Genomic DNA, 25719 nt, shown 5'->3' with positions numbered 1-25719 from the left:
AAACATAACACACTGGACTTAACAGTGTATAACACAGTGGACAAAAACATAACACACTGGACTTGACAGTGTAACACAGTGGACATAAACATAACACACTGGACTTAACAGTGTATAACACAGTGGACATAAACATAACACACTGGACTTAACAGTGTATAACACAGTGGACATAACCATAACACACTGGACTTGACAGTGTATAACACAGTGGACATAAACATAACACACTTGACTTGACAGTGTAACACAGTGGACATAAACATAACACACTGGACTTGACAGTGTAACACAGCGGACATAAACATAACACACTGGACTTGACAGTGTAACACAGCGGACATAAACATAACACACTGGACTTGACAGTGTATAACACAGTGGACATACACATAACACACTGGACTTGACAGTGTAACACAGTGGACATAAACATAACACACTGGACTTGACAGTGTAACACAGTGGACATAAACATAACACACTGGATTTCACAGTGTAACGATGTGATCTGAGACATATCTTCATTAAATTTAGAGTGTAACAAAATGTTACAATATTCAGTTTTGAAAGTCGTTTTAAGTTTCAAACGTCTGTGAGGGACATAAATTTAAATGGAAGTCAACCAACAGATTGAGAACTGCTGCAACAACCTTCACGCCATGACAAGCAGCCAACGACCACTGACAAAAGTCATGTCAGGAATGGGAAGAATGTCAGCTCTTGTCTCTGTTTCCCACAGGTAACAAGTCCAATGTCAGCACATGGGCAATGTCTCTACTGACGACTTCCAGACAACAATCTCTTCTTGTTCTTCTCTGGACCAATACGTCTGAGGTGAAGAAGGAAAGATTCATACTAGCCTAGGTATTGTACCCGTCATTCTAGGAGATGAGTATTTATGTAGCTTATGCTTCACGTTGAAAGCTGTATGTCATGTCTTCAATTGGTGAAAGGACAAGGAACTTATTTGCATTAACATTAGTCAGCTCTTCACCATCAGGGTCATGCTGACATAATAGTTGGTCAGGTGTGGTCACGACTCATCTATTGCATGTCTGAACGTGTGTGAGTAAACAAATGAAAGACTCGCTCATGAAAGACTCGCTTTTGCCTAGAATAAATGATATCGAGATATTTATAGTCGTCAGAGAAAGACTTCACAGAAACAACATATTTCGAATTTTCGTGAATGTAATGATCATCCCATACCATCAACATTTTGTAATAATTTTTTACACAAAAATCATCAAGTAATTTAAGATTAACAAAAAATGTCTATTTCAAAATGAAATTAAATAAAAAAATTTAAAAACGAGGCAACAAAGAAAAAAAAAAAACACACACACACACACAAGTGCACTAACTCAGATTAATGTAATTTTTCATGGCAGTCAAGTTGAATTTCTTTTTCAAACTTCAATTTTCTGTGTTTATATTATCTTATTATTGCGCTTGCACGAACAGGAGTAAACAAACAGCTTTAGAGAGTTGAGTTCAAGAGCGTTAACTCTAGACATTTTATCAGTTGAGTGCAGTTGTACATCTGCATACTTTCATCTTTCACGTGTATATAAATATTCAGACTTACTTTCCCGCCCTCTTGTGTCATCAAACGACAAACTAAAGTGAACACACACACACAAATATTTCATCCAGCTTTATTTGGGGCACATTTTAATACCGCCGTAATGCAATTCTGAAAGCTTTTGATAATAACAAAATAAACTTCCAATAATAACGCTAAATCTGGACGCTGGTATTCTTTATACCCACTAAATTCCAGTACAAACTGGATAGAAGAATACAATCAAAAGTGATTCGACTCGAGATGTGGTTCCTGGAGTACAGCAGCGTGGGTGTGTGATTGTGTGTGTGTGGGGTCTCTATGTCTCTAAAAGTTGACAAACTTGACAAAGCAGAAGGTTCTAGTTCTGTAGACACAAAGGACACGAAAGTTGCCAACGACCTCTAGCATCTCAGACCTCTAGCATCTCTGACCTCTAGCATCTCGTGTAAAATGGTTTTAGGAGAAAAAAAAGGGGGGGGGGGAGTTTTATCTCTTCAGAAAGAAAAAAAACAGGATAGGAAAAAAAACGAGGGGAGATAAGCAATGAAGTTGGTGAGAGGAAAGATTAAACTAAAATGGTTCATGTAAATAAACTGACGACAATAAGAGTAGAGGAAATGTCTACAGTCAGAACATGATCATGCCTGTGTGTGTGTGTGTGCGTGCGCGTGGGAAAGAGAGAAAGAAAAGGTGTTGATAAAAAGAAGGGACTGAATGAGATTAAAAGTGGAAAGTGACTGTGTGTGTGCGCGTGAGAGAGAGAGAGAGAGAGAGAGAGAGAGAGAGAGAGAGAGAGACGGGGTGGGGTAATTATAATATGTGAGTGTACTGGAAAAGAAAAAGAGCGTATTCTATTAGAGTCATTGATGGGTAAGTGTGAGTACACCGCCTGTGTCTTGTGTGAGTACTCTCCTTATTAATCTCAGTAAACACACACACACAGACTACTCGCCCACTGATGACAACAGCTCACACACAAACGTATCAACACCAGGCCGAGGTGTTAGCAACACTTGGTAAACACCTCGTAGAGTTCCCCCCCCCAAGACCCTACTGAGGTCACTGTATCCTTACTTTGAATCCAAACTATAACACAATAAGACAATAGAAATAAAAGACTGGGGGAAACAACTCTCAAAGAAAACAGAGAAGGGGAGAGTACAGTGTATCACGACTCAGCATAATGTCTGGAACCTCAAGATGTGGTTCGTCAACAATTTTTATATCTACATGGTTATCGTTCCTTGCCCGGCTAATATCCATAGAGTCAGAATGTTCTGGAGTTAAAAGATTCACGATGACCTTTCTCAGATTACGCCTGAAGTACCCCCTTTCCCCTAACTCGCCTGCCCATTTTTCTGCTCCATACACACGCAGAGAAAGGGGAGTGGGGGTGCCCCGAGGGCGCTGATATTTTCTTGCCACACCTAGCTCTACAATTGAATCAAAGTTGTGCATTTGAGGCTTGTTTCTTCCCTTTCACCTATCGTTTGGGCAACATACATGATTCGTCAACTGTTTTTCTCCATTCCTGTCTTTTAGAATCTCTTTCAATGACAGGCCCGTCCATTCTTGTATGTTGTCTGTCCATCGCTTTCTCTTGTCTTTTAGAATCTCTTTCAATGACAGGCCCGTCCATTCTTGTATGTTGTCTGTCCATCGCTTTCTCTTGTCTTTTAGAATCTCTTTCAATGACAGACCCGTCCATTCTTGTATGTTGTCTGTCCATCGCTTTCTCTTGTCTTTTAGAATCTCTTTCAATGACAGGCCCGTCCATTCTTGTATGTTGTCTGTCCATCGCTTTCTCTTGTCTTTTAGAATCTCTTTCAATGACAGACCCGTCCATTCTTGTATGTTGTCTGTCCATCGCTTTATCTGTCTATTAGAATCTCTTTCAATGACAGACCCGTCCATTCTTGTATGTTGTCTGTCCATCGCTTTATCTGTCTTTTAGAATCTCTTTCAATGACAGACCCGTCCATTCTTGTATGTTGTCTGTCCATCGCTTTATCTGTCTTTTAGAATCTCTTTCAATGACAGACCCGTCCATTCTTGTATGTTGTCTGTCCATCGCTTTCTCTTGTCTTTTCCCTCTTCCTGTTCCCCGAAGTGAGGATTAGCAAGAACTGAGGACCTTGTGATAGGGCTTTAAGTATTGCATAGATCCTCCATCTCTAGTATCTCAATTCCATGGCAAGGATCCTCCTCTCTAGTTCTACAGCTTATTTACTCTGCACAAAATACCGAGGTCATCAATGTATCTAAGAATCATTGCGAGTGGTGTCCAAATGTTTTACTGAAACTGACAAAATTCAAGATGTTAGCAACCAGGTTAGTGTTCACTTTTGAGATTATAATGTGGCATGAAGCAGTAGCGTGATCAGAAGTTACACTAGTGATTCTCATAATGCGATGCAATTCAACCCCTAAAACTTTCGCCGACAATGAATTAAGAAGGATTCAAAGATAAGTTCTATTTGGATGTTGAAATGTTACGGCCCGCCAAACGTTAATTGGAAAATATATTGGCCGAAAAAAGTTTGGCACAACTGAGCTAGATTTTCCCATTGATTGGCTAAGTCTTTACATTTTTGTTTTGTTTCTACACAATTTACTTTAATGTGAAGTAGGCAAACAACTTTTTAATTCTACTGATACCTCCCCTCACACAACTTTTCTTTTTGTTGATTATTTCATTAAAAAAGGGGAAGTGCGCTACTTAAATAAAAAAGCGTGTTTCTACTTAAAAGAGTGTTTCTACATAAATAAAAAAGCGTGTTTGTACTTAAATAAAAAATTGTGTTTCTACATAAATAAAAAAGCGTGTTCTACTTAAATAAAAAAGCGTGTTCCTATTTAAATAAAACAGCGTGTTTCACCCTCACCCAATGTTGGATTCACCACTTTTAGAACAAAGCGTAGCCTGGAACCGTTGGCCAGAACTAAACACGTCTGTTATGTCAAAGATAAAGCCGGGTTACTTTATACCCTGGACGAGATACGTGTCAAGAGTGGACATCTAATGGTCAGTTACAGAACTCACGGACCGTTCCAGACACTGATTGTTAGCCAGATTAAATGGCCGGATTGTTATTCAGCTATGGACTTGATCGATCTCACAAGGACGTCCAGCAACGTGCCGACTGGAGCAGAGACTCTGTATTGTCTTTTCAACACGACAACAAACAAGATGGCTGGCAGGTCAAAGTAGTGGGGGGGGGGGGTGAACTGAAGGTACGACAACATTTCTTGAACTTAGCACAAAACGGTTTTTGAAGGTCAAATGAAACGACTCATAGGGTGAGGCTTCAATGGAAGGGGATAATGTCGAATGTTTTTAGGGTATCTAAAAACTTCTCCCTTACAGAGAAAAAAATAAGATCGATCTGCCGCTAATCCGAAGGTGATAGGATCGAATGCTGGTCGAGACTGTTTTATTTATATTTACTATGGGTTTCAGAGCGTTGTTAATCCAATAAGATCCATTGTGTTGAAAAGAAGCAAGGTTTAGACATTTCTTCAGACATGAACATTACAAAGACCTCTACCAGACTTACAGGACGACAGGTGTCGCTGTTAATTCATTACTCACTTTTACATAGGCGCATCTTTCATGCTGATTGCGCTATTTGTTTCACTTTCTTTATTTCAACATGTGTGGGAGAGGGGTACCTGGGAGAAGGGTACTTGGGAGAGGGGTACCTGGGAGAGGGGTACTTGGGAGAGGGGTACCTGGGAGAAGGGTACCTGGGAGAAGGGTACCTGGGAGAGGGGTACCTGGGAGAAGGGTACCTGGGAGAGGGGTACCTGGGAGAGGGGTACCTGGGAGAAGGGTACCTGGGAGAAGGGTACCTGGGAGAAGGGTACTTGGGAGAAGGGTACCTGGGAGAAGGGTACCTGGGAGAGAGGTACCTGGGAGAGGGGTACCTGGGAGAAGGGTACCTGGGAGAGGGGTACCTGGGAGAAGGGTACCTGGGAGAGGGGTACCTGGGAGAGGGGTACCTGGGAGAGGGGTACCTGGGAGAAGGGTACCTGGGAGAAGATTTCGTGCTGCAGGTAGTCGAGTGGTCACTCAGGTACACATTGCGTATATTGAAAGATCAATGTTGCAAACTAAATATCTCAAGTGTAGAAGCTGTTTCAAGTTGTTAACTCTAAAGAGAAGAAGCTGTTTTAAGTTGCTAAATAAATATATAAAGAGTAGTAGCCGTTTCAAGTGTCACAGTCATGTGTTTGCAATACTCCATTTTGACATTATGTTGTGCTACAATCAGTAGAGTTGAGTGATTGGCCAGTGCTAAAAAGCGCACAAAAATTTACCGTATACCCTTTAAAAATAATGGCTTGCCAAAAATTTCTATATTTTATGCCCCAGAAACAGCCCCCCCCACACACACACACAAAATGCGAGCCAATTATAGTTTTCCATCTTGGATGAAAATCTCCAGTGGACTACAGAAATGCATGAAATCGATTAGAGTCTATACACCAATTACAGATACAATAGAACTAGAGTCTATACACCAATTACAGATACAATAGAACTAAAATGACTAATACCTCATAAAACATAGTAGATGCAATACTTAAAATCACGACATAATAGAGACGATCAAGACTCATTACAAGACCAAACACACACACACACACACACATACATTAAGTCTCTGAAATTGCCGACGTATTGACAAAATTATACAGGACAACAAAAAATAAAATAAAAAACCCAGACCCCATTCGAATTGGAGTCTGGCTTCCAGCAGGCTGGCTTGTTGAGTACATTATTCTGTTACAGCAGAAGTTTGATCACATGCAAGAACACATCAAGCTCATTTCATTGACCAGATGAAATAACTCTGTAGCTTGCTGGCAAGACAAGTGTCTGACAGCCACCAAAACACGCACAAGACAGCCACGATGGCAACACGTCATGAGGACTGCACGAGGGAAACGCGACTTGAGGACGAGTACAACAAGGATTGGAGACATGATAGGAAAACAATAAACAATATTGAATTTCCCCTGTGACGGACATCTTGCCTTGTCCATCACGCTCGAGCTGGGCCTTTCTCTTACATTTCAATTGTATTTGTAATCACGTGGCTAGTGTTATTATTCTCAACACGCAGGACACGTCATGACGTCATGTACTGAGCACGTGTAGTGTCTCACAAGTATCAGTTTCAGTCTTATAATTTTTTCTTCAACAGTGGGGTTAGATATTTTGTTTGTGTGTGGTTATAAGTTTTGTTTGTGTGTGGTTAGAAATTGTGTTTGTGTGTGGTTATAAGTTTTGTTTGTGTGTGGTTATAAGTTTTGTTTGTGTGTGGTTAGAAATTGTGTTTGTGTGTGGTTAGATATTTTGTTTGTGTGTGGTTATAAGTTTTGTTTGTGTGTGGTTAGAAATTGTGTTTGTGTGTGGTTAGAAATTGTGTTTGTGTGTGGTTAGATATTTTGTTTGTGTGTGGTTATAAGTTTTGTTTGTGTGTGGTTAGAAATTGTGTTTGTGTGTGGTTAGAAATTGTGTTTGTGTGTGGTTAGAAATTGTGTTTGTGTGTGGTTAGAAATTGTGTTTGTGTGTGGTTAGAAATTGTGTTTGTGTGTGGTTAGAAATTGTGTTTGAGTGTGGTTAGAAATTGTGTTTGTGTGTGGTTAGAAAATTTTGTTTACAAGAGTGTTGTTAGAAATTTCGTTGAGGTGTGGCTAGGACTCTATGAAAGTAGAATTATACATTGATAAAAAGTGTTTAATGATTTTGTTATCCAGAGAATGTTAAGTCCTAATGTCCTGACCCACTGATGTCCTGCTCCGCTGTAAGTGTTTCGGATCAGTAAACAACGAAACGGAAATTACGCTCAAATGTCGTGAATTAAGCGAACTAAATTTCGTTTTTTTTTGTCCCAAGTATAACCAAGTTTTGTTTCTGGCTCGAGTCTATGTAAACTTCCATTTCCCAATACATTGGATCAGAAGAAAACAAACAACAGTCCGAGTGGCTACGAATAGTGCTGAATACTTCAGATCTGTGTATTCGCTGTTTTTTTAATTCAATAATGAAATAGAATTTCAAGAAAATATTAATAAAAATTATGTTCTTTATCTACACAACTATTTACCATGTAATAACTAACTAATGTTGATTGCTGTAATGTACTACATAGCCCGAGTTTTAACTTACACAAAGACAACAGTCTGATTTGTATGGACACGCCCAAATGTATTACATAATTGGAACAACTTTAAAACTCCATTAGAAAAAGATATAACAAATAGAAGTATGCTGTTAGGTTTTTGACTTGCAAGCAAGAGTCAAGTAGCCAAAGACAAAGATGAAATCCAAATAGATGCAAGAGTAAGTCTTGAAGAATTACGTTGATACAGTGTGAGTTCAAGTCTAACGCCTGATACAGTGTGAGTTCAAGTCTAACGCTGATACAGTGTGAGTTCAAGTCTAACGCCTGATACAGAGTGACTTCAAGTCTAACGCCTGATACAGAGTGAGTTCAAGTCTAACGCCTGATACAGTGTGAGTTCAAGTCTAACGCCTGATACAGTGTGAGTTCAAGTCTAACGCCTGATACAGTGTGAGTTCAAGTCTAACGCCTGATACAGTGTGAGTTCAAGTCTAACGCCTGATACAGAGTGAGTTCAAGTCTAACGCCTGAGTCATAAAGGTGTGTGTGGTGGGAGAAGATAATTCCTCCATTAGAGGAAAACCAAAAGAAAGAGTGATAGATTCTTGTCAAAATGTCTGTGTTATAGGCTGGGTGAAGATCTGATTTGTAGCAGAATACAACAGGCTTAACCGAGGACTTGAATGTAATGTCTGTAGAAATGCAAGATATTAGCCATGTTAGAGAGAGAGAGAGAGCGGGAAAGATATTAGCCATGTTAGAGGGAGAGAGAGAGCGGGAAAGATATTAGCCATGTTAGAGGGAGAGAGAGAGCGGGAAAGATATTAGCCATGTTAGAGGGAGAGAGAGAGCGGGAAAGATATTAGCCATGTTAGAGGGAGAGAGAGAGCGGGAAAGATATTAGCCATGTTAGAGAGAGAGAGAGAGCGGGAAAGATATTAGCCATGTTAGAGGGAGAGAGAGAGCGGGAAAGATATTAGCCATGTTAGAGGGAGAGAGAGAGCGGGAAAGATATTAGCCATGTTAGAGGGAGAGAGAGAGCGGGAAAGATATTAGCCATGTTAGAGGGAGAGAGAGAGCGGGAAAGATATTAGCCATGTTAGAGGGAGAGAGAGAGCGGGAAAGATATTAGCCATGTTAGAGGGAGAGAGAGAGCGGGAAAGATATTAGCCATGTTAGAGGGAGAGAGAGAGCGGGAAAGATATTAGCCATGTTAGAGGGAGAGAGAGAGCGGGAAAGATATTAGCCATGTTAGAGGGAGAGAGAGAGCGGGAAAGATATTAGCCATGTTAGAGGGAGAGAGAGAGCGGGAAAGATATTAGCCATGTTAGAGGGAGAGAGAGAGCGGGAAAGATATTAGCCATGTTAGAGGGAGAGAGAGAGCGGGAAAGATATTGGCAGAGAAAGCTGAGATAAAAGAGGTACGGATACAAGAGCCAGAGAATAAGCGAGAGAGAGAGGGGGGTGAAATAGAAGAAAGAGAGAGGTCCAAAAAAAAAGAATGAGAAAGAGAATGTAGAGCGCGTGTAAAAAAGAAAACGAGTCATCATATAAAAGACAAAAGGTACAGTGACATAAAGAGAGTGAGAGCAAGAACGAAGATAATGTTAAAGAAAAGTCGAGAGGTTTTGTAAAAGTGAGAGAGATGATGTCATTAAAAAAAGAGACAAAGAGAGGGAGGGAGAGAGAGAGAGGGAAAGAGAGAGAGTGAGACACACACACAGATAGAGAAAGAGAGATGGATTATAACAGAGAGATGAGGGTCATGGGAAGGAGAAACTATTTCACTAACATCAATTCAACTAATAGCGAGTCAATATTCCATGCACGCGAACAATTGAATTACACTGGAAAACCAGGGGCGTATCAGGGATGGAACGGGTCAGAACCTCAACCACTATGTGATGTTAAACACTCATTTCAAAGCAATGGACATGCTCGTGTGTTAGTTATTTGTTGAGCTACTACATTATAGATCAACCCACCCTCCAAACCCTTTATTTGATTAACTTTCGCAAAATAAAAACAAACAAAAAACGTCAATAAAGAATATTTCCCCCCATGGAAACACAACTAGTCCTGAGACCAAGTCCAACTAACATTCAATACAGCGGTAGACTTGAACTAGTCCTGTTGTCCTGAGACCAAGTCTAACTAACATTCAATACAGCGGTAGACTTGAACTAGTCCTGTTGTCCTGAGACCAAGTCTAACTAACATTCAATACAGCGGTAGACTTGAACTAGTCCTGTTGTCCTGAGACCAAGTCTAACTAACATTCAATACAGCGGTAGACTTGAACTAGTCCTGTTGTCCTGAGACCAAGTCTAACTAACATTCAATACAGCGGTAGACTTGAACTAGTCCTGTTGTCCTGAGACCAAGTCTAACTAACATTCAATACAGCGGTAGACTTGAACTAGTCCTGTTGTCCTGAGACCAAGTCTAACTAACATTCAATACAGCGGTAGACTTGAACTAGTCCTGTTGTCCTGAGACCAAGTCTAACTAACATTCAATACAGCGGTAGACTTGAACTAGTCCTGTTGTCCTGAGACCAAGTCTAACTAACATTCAATACAGCGGTAGACTTGAACTAGTCCTGTTGTCCTGAGACCAAGTCTAACTAACATTCAATACAGCGGTAGACTTGAACTAGTCCTGTTGTCCTGAGACCAAGTCTAACTAACATTCAATACAGCGGTAGACTTGAACTAGTCCTGTTGTCCTGAGACCAAGTCTAACTAACATTCAATACAGCGGTAGACTTGAACTAGTCCTGTTGTCCTGAGACCAAGTCTAACTAACATTCAATACAGCGGTAGACTTGAACTAGTCCTGTTGTCCTGAGACCAAGTCTAACTAACATTCAATACAGCGGTAGACTTGAACTAGTCCTGTTGTCCTGAGACCAAGTCTAACTAACATTCAATACAGCGGTAGACTTGAACTAGTCCTGTTGTCCTGAGACCAAGTCTAACTAACATTCAATACAGCGGTAGACTTGAACTAGTCCTGTTGTCCTGAGACCAAGTCTAACTAACATTCAATACAGCGGTAGACTTGAACTAGTCCTGTTGTCCTGAGACCAAGTCTAACTAACATTCAATACAGCGGTAGACTTGAACTAGTCCTGTTGTCCTGAGACCAAGTCTAACTAACATTCAATACAGCGGTAGACTTGAACTAGTCCTGTTGTCCTGAGACCAAGTCTAACTAACATTCAATACAGCGGTAGACTTGAACTAGTCCTGTTGTCCTGAGACCAAGTCTAACTAACATTCAATACAGCGGTAGACTTGAACTAGTCCTGTTGTCCTGAGACCAAGTCTAACTAACATTCAATACAGCGGTAGACTTGAACTAGTCCTGTTGTCCTGAGACCAAGTCTAACTAACATTCAATACAGCGGTAGACTTGAACTAGTCCTGTTGTCCTGAGACCAAGTCTAACTAACATTCAATACAGCGGTAGACTTGCAATTTTCACACAGCGTCATAGCGTTATAAACATTGCCTTAGTCCGGTCTCATCCCCCCCCCCTCCAGCAAGTCCGCCCTTGTTAGCACCATTACGTCATGTCATTAGCGACATTAGCACATTTTTAATAAGAGTTGGGACTTGAACACAAAAAAAATGAGTGTTGTGCGCTGTATGTGTGTGTTTAGGTGCAAGTGCGTAGGTGACACGAAGTGTGTATGAAAGACGGCGTGGGTTTGAGAAACAAACAAAGAATCTCAGAAGGTAGAATGGTATTTTCTCACCTCAATAGACTGTCTAGGTCAGTGCTAGAGTGCAGTGTGTCTGTGTGAGTACCCGTCAAGGTGTGAAAGAGCATGTGCATGTCTGCGTGCTAAGGTGCTACATTATGAGCGCACGTGTCGTTGGCAGCGTGTTAAGATCTGTGCATCGGTGCACAATGTGGCGAAGTCAGGTGTGTATGCATGTCATAACGACCCAGAAACCTATGACTGAAGAAACTTTGTTGTTTTTTTTTTCTTTCAATAGCACATGACGTCAAATAGAAACTCAGATTGAATGCTAGATGGCCAATAAGATGTGAACGCGCCATTCCTTTATTTTAGATCTCTTCTTTCAGATTTCTCTCTCCTAAACACACAGACACAACAAACCTTGTTCTTTGGAACCTCGCTTAGCCTCGTCTCGCAGAGTTCTTTGGAACCTCGCTTAGCCTCGTCTCGCAGAGTTCTTTGGAACCTCGCTTAGCCTCGTCTCGCAGAGTTCTTTGGAACCTCGCTTAGCCTCGTCTCGCAGAGTTCTTTGGAACCTCGCTTAGCCTCGTCTCGCAGAGTTCTTTGGAACCTCGCTTAGCCTCGTCTCGCAGAGTTCTTTGGAACCTCGCTTAGCCTCGTCTCGCAGAGTTCTTTCTTCTTGGTGTGTGGGAAAGAAAACGCTCGCATGTATGTGTGGGTAGGTGCGGGGGGAGGGGTGACAGGGCAGACAGTAACAACGTCACCAATCAGGAAGTGAATAGATCTAAAATGAAAGTCTCTCGATGTTTCAAAGACAATAGTGTATGTTCACATCTCAATGACCTCAGTCATCTAAGGGAAGCAACTACTTTTATGGTTCTACGAACTAAGACTAACACGCTTTCAACAAACCTACACAAACAAATAAGTCATAATGGTTAAACACACATTCCTAATAAGGGCTGGACAATAGGCAGACTAATTAAGTCCGACCGATTATTCACTGACCCATCGCATCTCCCCTGAAGTCAAGAGGAGGGAGATAGTCAAGAGGTGGGGGTCGAGCAGTAACGTGAAAAGAGCAGAGTTCACGCCCCTAGACTGTACTCTGTCCTGCAGGAAGAAAAGCAATACACATTTTGATTAACGCGACCAGGTCCCGTAGAGACATCCCCCCCCCTTCCCTCCCAATCAACCTCTCGCCTTCCCGGCCTTAACTTTCTACTCTGGTATGTTAAGTACTCCCCCCCCCCTGTTTACCATGAGGTAACCTGAAACTACCCCACCCCCCTAATGTAAACGATCAATTTGTCAATGAGTTCTTGTTGACCCTAGCGCTCCATTCACCCTTTTACCCGTCCTCAATATAGCACCCCCCACCTTTTCCATCGCCATCCCTGGAGACAAAACTCAAGTCTGCACGAAGTAATTGGGCCAAAATTGTGTTCCACTAAGGGAGATTACTTTAAAAAAAAATAATATATATATATATATATATATATATATATATATATATATATATATATATATATATATATATATATATATATATATGCACACTCTGCAGCTAAACAAGGGGGCAAAAAAATGTACAAATAGATGTAACAAAAGTTGAACCATTTGGTAATATGTATTATGTGGAATCTCGATTTACATCTAAATGTACATAATATGAAAGCACAGCTAGGTCTGCATGACCGCAGGTTTTATAACATTTTGTAATTGCATTGTTTCTAGAGTGTTTACAGCCTTTTAAAATTTGAATGTTCAGAAGCCAATGTGGCTCCATACGTCTCTTATGCTCCTGGCAAGTTCTTGTTAATAAACTAAATATTCAAACATTAATAAAAAAAAATCTTGCCCACATTGACAAAGTATGTATTATACTTTTTCTTCCAGATGTCGAATTAAACCCAGGTTACAATTTCTGATTTAATACCCAGATATCATTTATAAATCATCTAATAAGAAAAAAAGATCTAAAACAAAACAAAATGGAGCAGGGGGGGAGGAGGGCGCAGAGAACGTATGGCGGCTAGCAGGATCCAATCACATGCTTCAGTTGAGGAACTTCTGCTTAATGATGATGACTTGATGACAAGAACAAATAAATAAAGGACTGAATATAAATTGCCCAGATTGAGCGGAGACTCTATGCAAAGTGGAAATCAACCAAATTTCTATTTTATTTAGATTTTAGACTGTTGCTAGATATTGCTTTGTGACAAGCAAAACACAATTAAACGGAAGAAGTTAAATTTGTATAAACGTATTTACCGGTAGAGTATGTCAACCCCTTGTCAGTGGTGTATATCAAGTGAACGGTCATGGGCGTAGATATATGTAGATATATAAGGTGGATGTCTGGATGATAAATCGTTTTGGTGTATCTCATATCACACTATAGAATGTTTGGCCAGTATAAGGATTGTGTTTGTCTCTAACTAAAACTTCTGCATCAAAGTAGGGCTAAAAGTATTTACAATAGAGATCTCGTGGACAACAAATACTTCATTAAGATTTATTGATTTATCAAGTTTCATTCTTTTTTAAAAAAAAAACCCTCTTCACTGCATGAAATAAATTATAAATTGAGACAGGGGAGTAGCTGGCCACGGAAAAGGAGGGAGGGGGGTTGTTATCTTAGGGAGATGTGATACAGAACTTTGTTATGCACGTCAGCAGACGATGTATGCCTGAGAACTTGTGTGTTGGTTTATTTCAACTAGCCTATATAAACGTGTCGAGAGGTCACGTGAGACAAACATAGTTTAAAAGTATGGAAAAATAGTCTCAACAAAGAAACCAGCTTTCATTTATGTGTGTGTGTGTGTGTTGTATTTGTATATGTGTTAAAGTACAGGGTTTTCCACGTGTTGTTTTTTTTTATATAACCTGCGCAGGATTTTGTGTTTTCTCTCTTTGTAAACTACAAATCTAAAACTCAGTCATCTCCCTTTTTTAAAAAATTTATTTAACCTACTGAGAAGTGGATTTTTTTTTTAAATTTAAAATAATAAAAAAAAACCAAAGGTTTAGCTCTGGGTCTACAAAACCTTCACTGTTGAACACCTAGGGGAGGTGGAGGAGGCTTGGCAGAGGGGAGGGGAGTAGGTGGGTAAGAAACAGTTTTACCTGCAGACATGCCATTCGCCGTGTATTGTTTTCTAATTAAACAGCGCCGGGGTCACGGTGACCTCCACACACACAGACAATATACCAGAACAAAATGTTTGAAACTGAATGTGCTGGGGGTGAAAGGTCAAGATTTAAATTGGAATAAGGGGGGGGCACACACACAAAAAACAACAACAACGTATTGGATGGGAATTTGTTTCGTTGTTTCGTTTCAACAGTAATTAGACATAATGATGAAAACATGAGCGCAGGGATAGAATGGCTTACTGATGCGTGATAAGAATGTTTAATAGGTAGGTAGGAAAACGGATAGTTTTGTTTTCTGACGTAGACTAGTCAAACAAATAATGCATATTGGCAGACAGGCAAAGAGGCAGATCAGCAGACAGGCAAAGAGGCAGATCAGCAGACAGGCAGAGAGACAGATCAGCAGACAGGCAGAGAGACAGATCAGCAGACAGGCAGAGAGACAGATCAGCAGACAGGCAGAGAGACAGATCAGCAGACAGGCAGAGAGACAGATCAGCAGACAGGCAGAGAGACAGATCAGCAGACAGGCAGAGAGACAGATCAGCAGACAGGCAGAGAGACAGATCAGCAGACAGGCAGAGAGACAGATCAGCAGACAGGCAGAGAGACAGATCAGCAGACAGTGCTAAAACCAAGACCAGGAAACGTGTGACGGTACACCTAAGCTCTGGGGTGGGCAGTGAACGTTGTCCATGGGGCTATTGCGTGATGTCCACATTAGCACTTCCTCCCCCCCCCCACACACACACACACCTCCTTCAGCAGCTTAGGGGCCATGGCGTGTGAGATCAAGTGTTGACCAAGCTAAATAATACATGTCCACTTCTTCTGGCCCCGAGCCCTCGACACGCTCTCGTTTATAGGCATTGTGGTCTTAAACTCGCGGCTCACTGGCTGGTCGCATGGGAGTAGAGAAAGAGGAAATGAAGGAGTATGAGAAATAACAGAGAGTATACGTAAATACGAGAGAGAGAGAGAGAGAGAGAGAGAGAAAGAGAGAGAGAGAGAGAGAGAGAGAGAGAGAGAGAGGAGTAAAAGTAGCAGAACCAGAGACGTAACAGAGTGAGAGAAGAAGAGAACGACAAACGACAGACAAACAACAGACAAACAGCAGACAAGTGCTTCAACATTATTCATGCATTAGAAACTAAAACTTCGGGGTCACGTGTTCAGAATATTTACTGCCGTGATTATTTTACTTTTAATATCTTTTGTTTACTGAAAAACTTTTTCAAGGCAAATATCTAAATAGGAAAGACTAAAGATTTATAACAAGAAATGCTGTTTATAAAAATAAAACAAAGAACTATTCGCACTGAATATACACTAGCCCCAGAGAAGAACAGATCATTATTAAAAACCCTCGATGGCAAACAGTAGAAATGTTTCAAGTTGTGTAATGTAAGGTTCAATATTCTGGTGAGTTCTATCAATGTCAAATGATTGTAAATGTAACCACGAGACATCACACGATGCGGTGACGAAGCATTACTTTTTTTTTTGATCATTTGATTGAACATCGTGACTAGCAGCAGCGAGGAGGAGCCCACGGCCGTGTAGTCTATAGCACCACATCAAATGTGCAACAGCCAACTCGTAACAGTGTGAGGCAAATGAAGTTGAACAGACGAAGCATTAATCACAACGCTGTATCTCAGAATTTGTATCTAACTGTAAGAACTACACTGCTACTTGGGGTAGGCTCACCCCATGTTGAGACACGCAGCATGCTTAAGAACAAGTGAAGCTACTGCACGACTGGAGAGGCGCAACATGAGACCCTGGTTTACAGGTAATCAAAGTCACCACCAGGTTTCTCAACCTTCAAGCCACCTGTCCAGACTAATCTAAGGAGGCAAAGTGCATGCAATTAAACACTGCTCTCTACTTCGTCCAGCTCTGGCAGAGGGGAGGGGGAATTAATTGAGAGGAGTAGATAGGTGAATGTTGACAGATCGGAGACCCACAGCTCAGAAACGTGAGCTCATTGAATGTAATGGCGATAACAGCACTCACCCACAGTTATTGGAGAGTGTTGTGTCTAGTCACCCGCAGATAAGGTCAACACGGTTAGTTGAATGATGTATCTAAATGATAAGGACCATGGGCAGCAGTTAGCGTTTTGGTCATTAGGGCCAAAGCAATATGGTTTACGTATAAACAAAAGCACTAATTGAAAAGAAAAAGTGTATTACGTACTAAAAGAATGTGTAAAAATGTAATAATGAAATGAAATCTTTTTTTAATACTTGATTTACGAAAAAAAAAAAAAAAAAAAAAAAAAAAAAAATTAATCTTCATAAGAGTAACAATGGGGGTATTCAATTCAAAATGAAACTTTTAGAACTCGAGCTCCCTAAGAAGGCCTGAGATGTTCACGTGAGTCAAGCCTGATAGATGGGAGGGGGGATATCAATGTGTGTGTGTGTGCTTGTGTGAGACTGTGTTTTTGGTAACCAAGTTGAACCCTGGATTCTGAGGAATGTCCAGCATTATGTCAACAGAACGAATCAACTCATTTAACCACAAATGGCTGTCATTCCATCCAGTCCAATGAGTTGCAATGTGAAGCCTTGGTTTGCCACAATCTCTTTGTTAACAAAAGGTTATGAAGAGAGAGAGACAACCAAGTAGAGATAACATGGCCCAGGGTTGAACCTAAACGTTGCGTTCAGTTCATTATGACTTGTCTTATTATGGCAACAGGATTCACTTCCAATGAAACGTTTTCCCCCCAAGTCCCCCGAGAGTTTGGAAAGAAACTTGGCCTCCTAGACTTTAGTTATTGGAGAAGGTTTTAAGTTGAATGTTGATTGAAGCAAGTGATACTCGTTGGCTTCACAGACCAAACTCTGGGAGGCGAGCTGTAGGATTCAAGGTTAGACAAGATTAGCCAAATGTTAGACAAGGATAGACAAAGTTAGACAAGGTTAGACAAAGTTAGACAAGGTTAGAAAAAGTTAGACAAGGTTAGACAAAGTAAGACAAAGTTAGACAAGGTTAGACAAGGTTAGACATGGTATTGTCATGTGATGGATTCGCTGGAGGAAGGACGGGACAGGTCAATGGCGCAGAGGAAACATACATCCGATGAATGAAGACATTAGCCACGTGCAAGTGCAAGGTCGTGTTCAGTTCTGTCAAGGTCGAGAGGTATGAGCATAGACATAAATATAGACTGGAAAAAGGAAATAACTTCATGTAACTTGAAAACATGTATATCTATTGTTGTCGGATTTCCGAATTCTGAAAAGTTGCATGATTTTCAGTCTTAGAAATTAAACAAAACTACACTGCTGTATAATAAAATACACAAAATTGCTAGTCACAAATTTTCGTTTCATAAAACTCTTTTATCGGCCAGTCTATATTTATATATGTATGTCTATGGGTATGAGACAACAGGCTTATATTGTCAAGTGAATTACTGATAAAAATGGAATCGCTTGTAATTTCACCAAAAGAAAAACAACAACAATTCTGCGTTATTTTCTTTAGAACTAATGAATTTCAGTATTTATTTGGAGCTTTCATGCGTTCATTTAACGCCAATCACGTGGTCGCGAATAAAAACCTAAAGTTGTTTTGTTTCATTTATATTAAAACACATTGAGCTAGTGGTGTTGGGATATAAATAGCTCATAAGCTCCCAAGGGCTCTAACAATAAAGACGTTTCAGTCCCAGAATCTTTCCTCTGAAATAGAAAGGGAAGAGAAGTAAGTGGGTCATTAGTTATTTGCTCTTCAGTTGAACACTTTCACTGTGGATGTATCCTCTCAATTCATTTCTAGTCTGTCTATAAACCTCAGGTATTCTTGGTGATTATTTATTCTACAATTCAGTTTGGGATATTAAATTACTTAATTTTGTGAAGTGGATTTGTCTGTATTCAGTACCCTCTCACGGATCCCCGGCTGGTTGGTTATGTCTATAGGTTCTAGAATTGTAAGTTTGTAAACACAACCACAACACCAGCCCCGCCTCTATAAGAACACACTTATACTGAAAACCCAAATGAGCCTAAAAAGTGAAGCAGAACAGTTCCAAACCCATGAACAGGAGAAAGTGTTAACACTTCCGCTCGTCCACTTCCTCTTCAACTGGACAGATAATAAATGCCTATCCCCAAGAGAATGAGAAGCCCGTACACCATAACGCTTGTATTATAGCCCTCGTCTTCTCCCCGAAATAAGCTCGAACTACTTATAAAAATGACATCCATCTCGCATCGGGGGTTCCCGAGCACGCCCGTCATTAAATCAAGTTTATCAGCTCAAGGTCACATTGAAACTAAATAGAAATCTACGTTCCGGTTTATTTCTGTTCTGCACAGTGCACCAACACAAGAGCCAGCCACCCGACTACTATAAATAGCCATGACAGGAAAGTTATCTGGGCCAGGAGAGCTCATGAAATAAATATCTGGTGCTCCATCAGTCTGTCCACTCAGACAAGCTAATAAATAACATCATGAGAACATCTGGCTCCGAGGTTTCCATTTTGTTAAGTCCGTAATCGATCGTTGATTGTATTCACACTACTCCCCACCCACTCTAAGTTTCATTCTCTTTTTCACAAGGATTGCATTTCACTTGGATATCGGTGTATCATGACATACTCAATGTAGAAAATATAATTCCTATATATCCATTTGAATATAATACACCAGATGTTCATGTCGCCTCATTCAAATATGCCTGCAGTTCATGAGTCCTCATTTAGTTTTACCTGCAGTTCCTGTCTCCTCAGTTAAATATACCTGCAGTTCCTGTCTCTTCATTTAAATATATCTGCAGTACCTGTCTTTTCATTTAAATTTACCTGCAGTTCCAGTCTCCTCATTTAAATATACCTGCAGTTCCTGTCTCCTCATTTAAATATACCTGCAGTTCCTGTCTCCTCATTTAAATATACCTGCAGTTCCTGTCTCCTCATTTAAATATACCTGCAGTTCCTGTCTCCTCTTTTAAATATACCTGCTTAGGCGCCAACTTGCCTTAGCTGACATAGAAGAGAGCACCTGGTTGTATGCGGCCTCAGAACGAGACCGCCGGAGATCACTCACAAAGGCCGCGGGGATGCACATTTGAGACCAAAAGAAAATCCGCTGCTGAGGACAGACGCAGACGGCGAAAAGAAAATATTAATCAACCAACGGCGGCCAAAAAATGGATATGCTTGCCCTGGATGTGCCAAAAATGTAGGTCACAGCTCGGCTGCGTATCCACGGGAAATACTGCATTCCTCATTAATCTTCGGACTCGAAGACAAGCCTTATTATAACTGTTCAGAAATGTACAATAACTAACGTATACAGACTCATGTTTCCCAATCTTTCCCTCAATGTTTATTATTTTGATATTAAACAAATGCAAGTCTTTGAACAAATGCAAGTCTTTGCTCTGCCATGGTTAGAATGTTATGACATTTATCACAGTTCACATTGATGACCATTGAAATCCCAATAACAATGTCCACTATTACTGCACTGATTGATGCTTGACTATACGGACGAGTCATGCTAAATTGTTTACACTTTTTTATTGATTGATGAAAATGTAAATACTATTGTGCGTTTAAATCCAAAGACTTCAAGGGTTCGTTGCTTTCAAGTAAAGATAAAGATACTGTTGTCTTTGTTGTCCTTATCACATTGTAAGAGTCAACGATTTCATAGTCACGCTGTTTTGACATTCCCACCTAAAGACTAGGTCAATGATGCACAGCTTATGTCTCGAGGGTCACATCCAGCCCGTCAGTAATCTAGTAAGATACGTGACGGGGTGCTGCATCTGTACCTTTGTCCTCAAGGAGTCTCTCGGCCCCAGATGAGTCGGTGATGTGTCTCGGCACAAGAGGAGTCGGTGATGTGTCTCGGCACAAGAGGAGTCGGTGATGTGTCTCGGCACAAGAGGAGTCGGTGATGTGTCTCGGCACAAGAGGAGTCGGTGATGTGTCTCGGCACAAGAGTGTGGGAAATGTGTACTGCTTTAGGTCTTGTCAACTAGATCTTTGTCAGGTCCTGTCAACTAGATCTTTGTCAGGTCTTGTCAACTAGATCTTTGTCAGGTCCTGTCAACTAGATCTTTGTCAGGTCTTGTCAACTAGATCTTTGTCAGGTCTTGTCAACTAGATCTATGTCAGGTCTTTTTAACTAGATCTTTGTCAGGTCTTGTCAACTAGATCTTTGTCAGGTCTTGTCAACTAGATCTTTGTCAGGTCTTGTCAACTAGATCTTTGTCAGGTCTTGTTAACTAGATCTTTGTCAGGTCTTGTCAACTAGATCTTTGTCAGATCTTGTCAACTAGATCTCTGTCAGGTCTTGTCAACTAGATCTTTGTCAGGTCTTGTCAACTAGATCTTTGTCAGGTCTTGTCAACTAGATCTCTGTCAGGTCTTGTCAACTAGATCTCTGTCAGGTCTTGTCAACTAGATCTCTGTCAGGTCTTGTCAACTAGATCTTTGTCAGGTCTTGTCAACTAGATCTTTGTCAGGTCTTGTCAACTAGATCTTTGTCAGGTCTTGTCAACTAGATCTATGTCAGGTCTTGTCAACTAGATCTATGTCAGGTCTTGTCAACTAGATCTTTATCAGGTCTTGTCAACTAGATCTATGTCAGGTCTTGTCAACTAGATCTATGTCAGGTCTTGTCAACTAGATCTTTGTCAGGTCTTGTCAACTAGATCTATGTTAGGTCTTGTCAACTAGATCTATGTCAGGTCTTGTCAACTAGATCTTTGTCAGGTCTTGTCAACTAGATCTTTGTCAGGTCTTGTCAACTAGATCTTTGTCAGGTCTTGTCAACTAGATCTATGTCAGGTCTTGTCAACTAGATCTTTGTCAGGTCTTGTCAACTAGATCTCTGTCAGGTCTTGTCAACTAGATCTATGTCAGGTCTTGTCAACTAGATCTATGTCAGGTCTTGTCAACTAGATCTTTGTCAGGTCTTGTCAACTAGATCTTTGTCAGGTCTTGTCAACTAGATCTTTGTCAGGTCTTGTCAACTAGATCTATGTCAGGTCTTGTCAACTAGATCTTTGTCAGGTCTTGTCAACTAGATCTCTGTCAGGTCTTGTCAACTAGATCTATGTCAGGTCTTGTCAACTAGATCTTTGTCAGGTCTTGTCAACTAGATCTATGTCAGGTCTTGTCAACTAGATCTTTGTCAGGTCTTGTCAACTAGATTTTTGTGAGGTCGTGAATGACCAGAACAATTCAGAGAACTTTTTTCTGTTCCAATAGCTTCCAAACGTTTACAGTCAATAAATAGTTTGTGTCTGTCCCCTGTGGCAGGATAAAGCGAATGGTCTCAGAGAAATGTCCACAGAAGGGGAAAAAAAAAGACCAAATAAACGATTCAAGATGGGGGAGGGGAAAGAGGCGGACAAATCTAGTTAGAGGACAAATCAAGCATGGATGCTGCAAATCGACCGCCCCTAGTTCTGGCCCTTGTTTTCTCTGGAAACTCTGCGAGAGTTTCGTTTTCCCAGATTTTCTGCTCCGACGAGTCCAGTGTTTGCAGGTGTGGGCCTTTCCGAGTCTTTGTCTAAACTGACCTGGCTAATCCGTCAGCAGTTTGGTCCATGTGGGCACGCGAACAAAGCATTACTAGTGTGTTTGTGTATCTGAGTAAGTATGTTGAGACAATTGTATGGATTAGATTTATGAGTTATGAGATAATGTGGTTACACTTTTGGACAGTGTCACGTGATAATAGCAAGATCATATTCTTCGGTCGTCTGGTTAGGACAGAGGATGATGGGACATAATGCTGAGAAATGGAAGAGGCGGGAGACTGGATTATGTTATTAAGCAATGTGGAGGGATGGGGGGAGGGGTGACAAGAAAGAACAACGACCGAGTGGGTATTACTTGTTACAGGATAAAAGGTAGATTAAAATTCCATTACTGAAGCAGCGGGATCCTTCATTATTTCGGGTCAAAAAACAGATCTGTTTGTTGTTTTGAACGTAAGTTGAGACACACATAACAACACACACGGACACCTCCCCTAGTTGAACTTCACACTGTGTAATGGAATATCTTTGAATCATTGAGTACACCCTTCGGGTCTAGCATTCTAGGGATCAACTGAATGGATCTCAATGCCGCTCAGAGAGGACACTGGACATGGATGGACTGTTATAGTTGAAACAGAAATAGACAAAATAGAGACATTGTTTAATGATACTCACCATTAAGGAATCATATAAAACGACTAATCCTTTCGAGACATTATCTTAAAGCTGGGACCACCTCTATCTTTAAGCTGGAACCGCCTCTATCTTAACACTGAAACGAAACAATGAAAGACATTATGAAATCAATATGTCCATTGAGAGTCAAGCAAAAGTTTTATATACATATACGTGAAGGGTTTGTACCAGGACTGTGTGTAGAATACTTTTGGAATGATGGAGCTCTATTAGTTGGAACTTAGGGGGGATCTTATTCCAAATAAGAAAATTACGAATTTTTTATAACCTCCGGGGGTGGGGGGGGGCATGAAGAACGAGGAAACAGGTAGGAATGTAAGGAAGTAGATCTGTGACGTGGTACACAAATAAAATCAAGATTTAACATTATGAGTTCAAAATATGTATCGGATATTTGTATATTCTCTTAAGAATAAAGATAGTTTGTGTAGATACAAGTGAATTTGTTTGTGTAGATACAAGTGAAGTTGTTTGTGTAGATACAAGTGAAGTTGTTTGTGTAGATACAAGTGAAGTTGTTAGAAAACAGCGAAAAGGGGGGGGGGTATATTATGTGCTTAAATGTTTGTGATTGGCCAATGTACATCTAGCGAGATTGGCCAATGTACATCTAGCGAGATTGGCCAATGTACATCTAGCGAGATTGGCCAATGTACATCTAGCGAGATTGGCCAATGTACATCTAGCGAGATTGGCCAATGTACATCTAGCGAGATTGGCCAATGTACATCTAGCGAGATTGGCCAATGTACATCTAGCGAGATTGGCCAATGTACATCTAGCGAGATTGGCCAATGTACATCTAGCGAGATTGGCCAATGTACATCTAGCGAGATTGGACAATGTACATCTAGCGAGATTGGACAATGTACATCTAGCGAGATTGGCCAATGTACATCTAGCGAGATTGGCCAATGTACATCTAACGAGATTGGACAATGTACATCTAGCGAGATTGGACAATGTACATCTAGCGAGATTGGCCAATATACATCTAACGAGATTGGACAATGTACATCTAACGAGATTGGACAATGTACATCTAGCGAGATTGGACAATGTACATCTAGCGAGATTGGCCAATGTACATCTAACGAGATTGGCCAATGTACATCTAGCGAGATTGGCCAATGTACATCTAGCGAGATTGGCCAATGTACATCTAGCGAGATTGGCCAATGTACATCTAGCGAGATTGGCCAATGTACATCTAGCGAGATTGGCCAATGTACATCTAGCGAGATTGGCCAATGTACATCTAGCGAGATTGGCCAATGTACATCTAGCGAGATTGGCCAATGTACATCTAGCGAGATTGGCCAATGTACATCTAACGAGATTGGATAAGCTCGTAGACCACAACCTTGTTACAAGAGTCTGTGAGATAAATAGATGTGTAGGATGACCAACTATTCCGTGGTGATACCTAACAACTAACGTTCAGATGTTTTAACGAGTTAATTTATATTGTCATTGTGTTGATAGTGACAACTTTTGTGTCTCAGAATATTCAAAATACTTTTCTCAAACATAGATCCTCCTGTGCCGTTCGGCGCATTGGGCGGCAAGCTGTCTCCACAAAGGTTCTCTCACTAGCAATGTCTGAAGCCTCTTCCCACCTGCTGTCCACTGCTCTGAGGTCCGTATTTGGCCTCCATGTTATCGCAACTCTTGGTATGCGTAATTCATTTTGTCGGAGAACATGTTTCGCAAATCTCAAGCAACGCTCTGAAACAACCTCACTTAGTGGTCGAGTCCCAGTTCGGCAAAGGATTTCCTTGTTTGATACCCAATCTCTATAAGCTGAATCCTAAAATCCGTCTTAGTCATCCACATTTAGTCTTTTCCCAATTTTGACCGAATATTTCCATGTCTCGCATGCATATGTTGGGATGAAGGTTGTATTACGTAGATATAGTTGTGTGTATAAGGGTAATAAAAAAGCACTTTTAAGACACACTGACAGTGATATTATATTTTGGCTAGATTAGACAACTCGTTCCAATCCCAAACAGAGTTCTCGGGCATGTGTTTGTATTAACATAACAACGAGAAATAAAAGTCTTATGTAATAGCGTGTTTCTATGTGCAGTGTTACAGCTCGGTTTGATATATCCAATATTATATGACATTGAAGTGCAGTACATTTAGATCTACCAGAAGTAGAGGAGGGAAAAAAAAAGGTTTGTGTTGACTTTGGTATGAATTCATTATACACAGTCACGTGGTTCAGCACAAGGCACACAAAGAATTATTTCAGCAGGTGACAGGTCATGGCACCGGAAACAGTCGATATCACGCCGAGTGCTACGGGCTAGCCTAATAGAACTTCTGGTAGGTGGCGCTGTTTATATTGAAGATAGATATTTATAAGTATCCCTCCCCCGCCCCGACGACTCCAGCTGCCACTAGGTGATGATGTGGTGCCACTCAAGAGTCGACTGATAACAATGCCAGAAATCAAACAATGCCAAGAGAGGAAGTCTTACAGAGGACAGGAAGTAGTCAAGAAGTTATCAATTCGTTACGTGACTCAGAAACAGATGAACATGACAAAAAGAACAAAATGGGAGTCGAGCTGACAATAAGAGAGACAAGAGAGATACAGAGACACACACACACACGCACACACATAGACAGACATGAAGAGACAGAGAGACAAGAGAGATACAGAGACACACACACACACGCACACACATAGACAGACATGAAGAGACAGAGAGACAAGAGAGATACAGAGACACACACACACACGCACACACATAGACAGACATGAAGAGACAGAGAGACAAGAGAGATACAGAGACACACACACGCACGCACACACATAGACAGACATGAAGAGAAAGAGAGAGATTGTGTGTGTGTGTGTTTCTGACAAAGTGAGAACGGACAGAGAAATTAAAATTTTATTTTTT

At 40.8% G+C, this 25719-nt stretch overlaps 1 protein-coding gene across 11 annotated transcripts in view; it reads right to left on the bottom strand.

The window, feature by feature from the left end:
• LOC106070840 (plexin-A2-like) overlaps positions 1–25719 on the bottom strand; it is a 198503-nt gene that overhangs the window by 86724 nt on the left and 86060 nt on the right. For all 11 annotated transcript variants that reach the window (XM_056027644.1, XM_056027647.1, XM_056027642.1 and 8 more), the window contains one exon: positions 22781–22877. The gene's annotated coding sequence lies outside the window, so the exon portion shown is untranslated. The remainder of the gene's footprint in view (positions 1–22780; positions 22878–25719) is intronic.

The sequence above is a fragment of the Biomphalaria glabrata genome, chromosome 4, assembly GCF_947242115.1.
Source record: "Biomphalaria glabrata chromosome 4, xgBioGlab47.1, whole genome shotgun sequence".
NCBI lineage: Eukaryota > Metazoa > Mollusca > Gastropoda > Planorbidae > Biomphalaria > Biomphalaria glabrata.
Note: the sequence above shows the minus strand (reverse complement) of the source record. Positions and strands in the feature narration are given on the sequence as shown.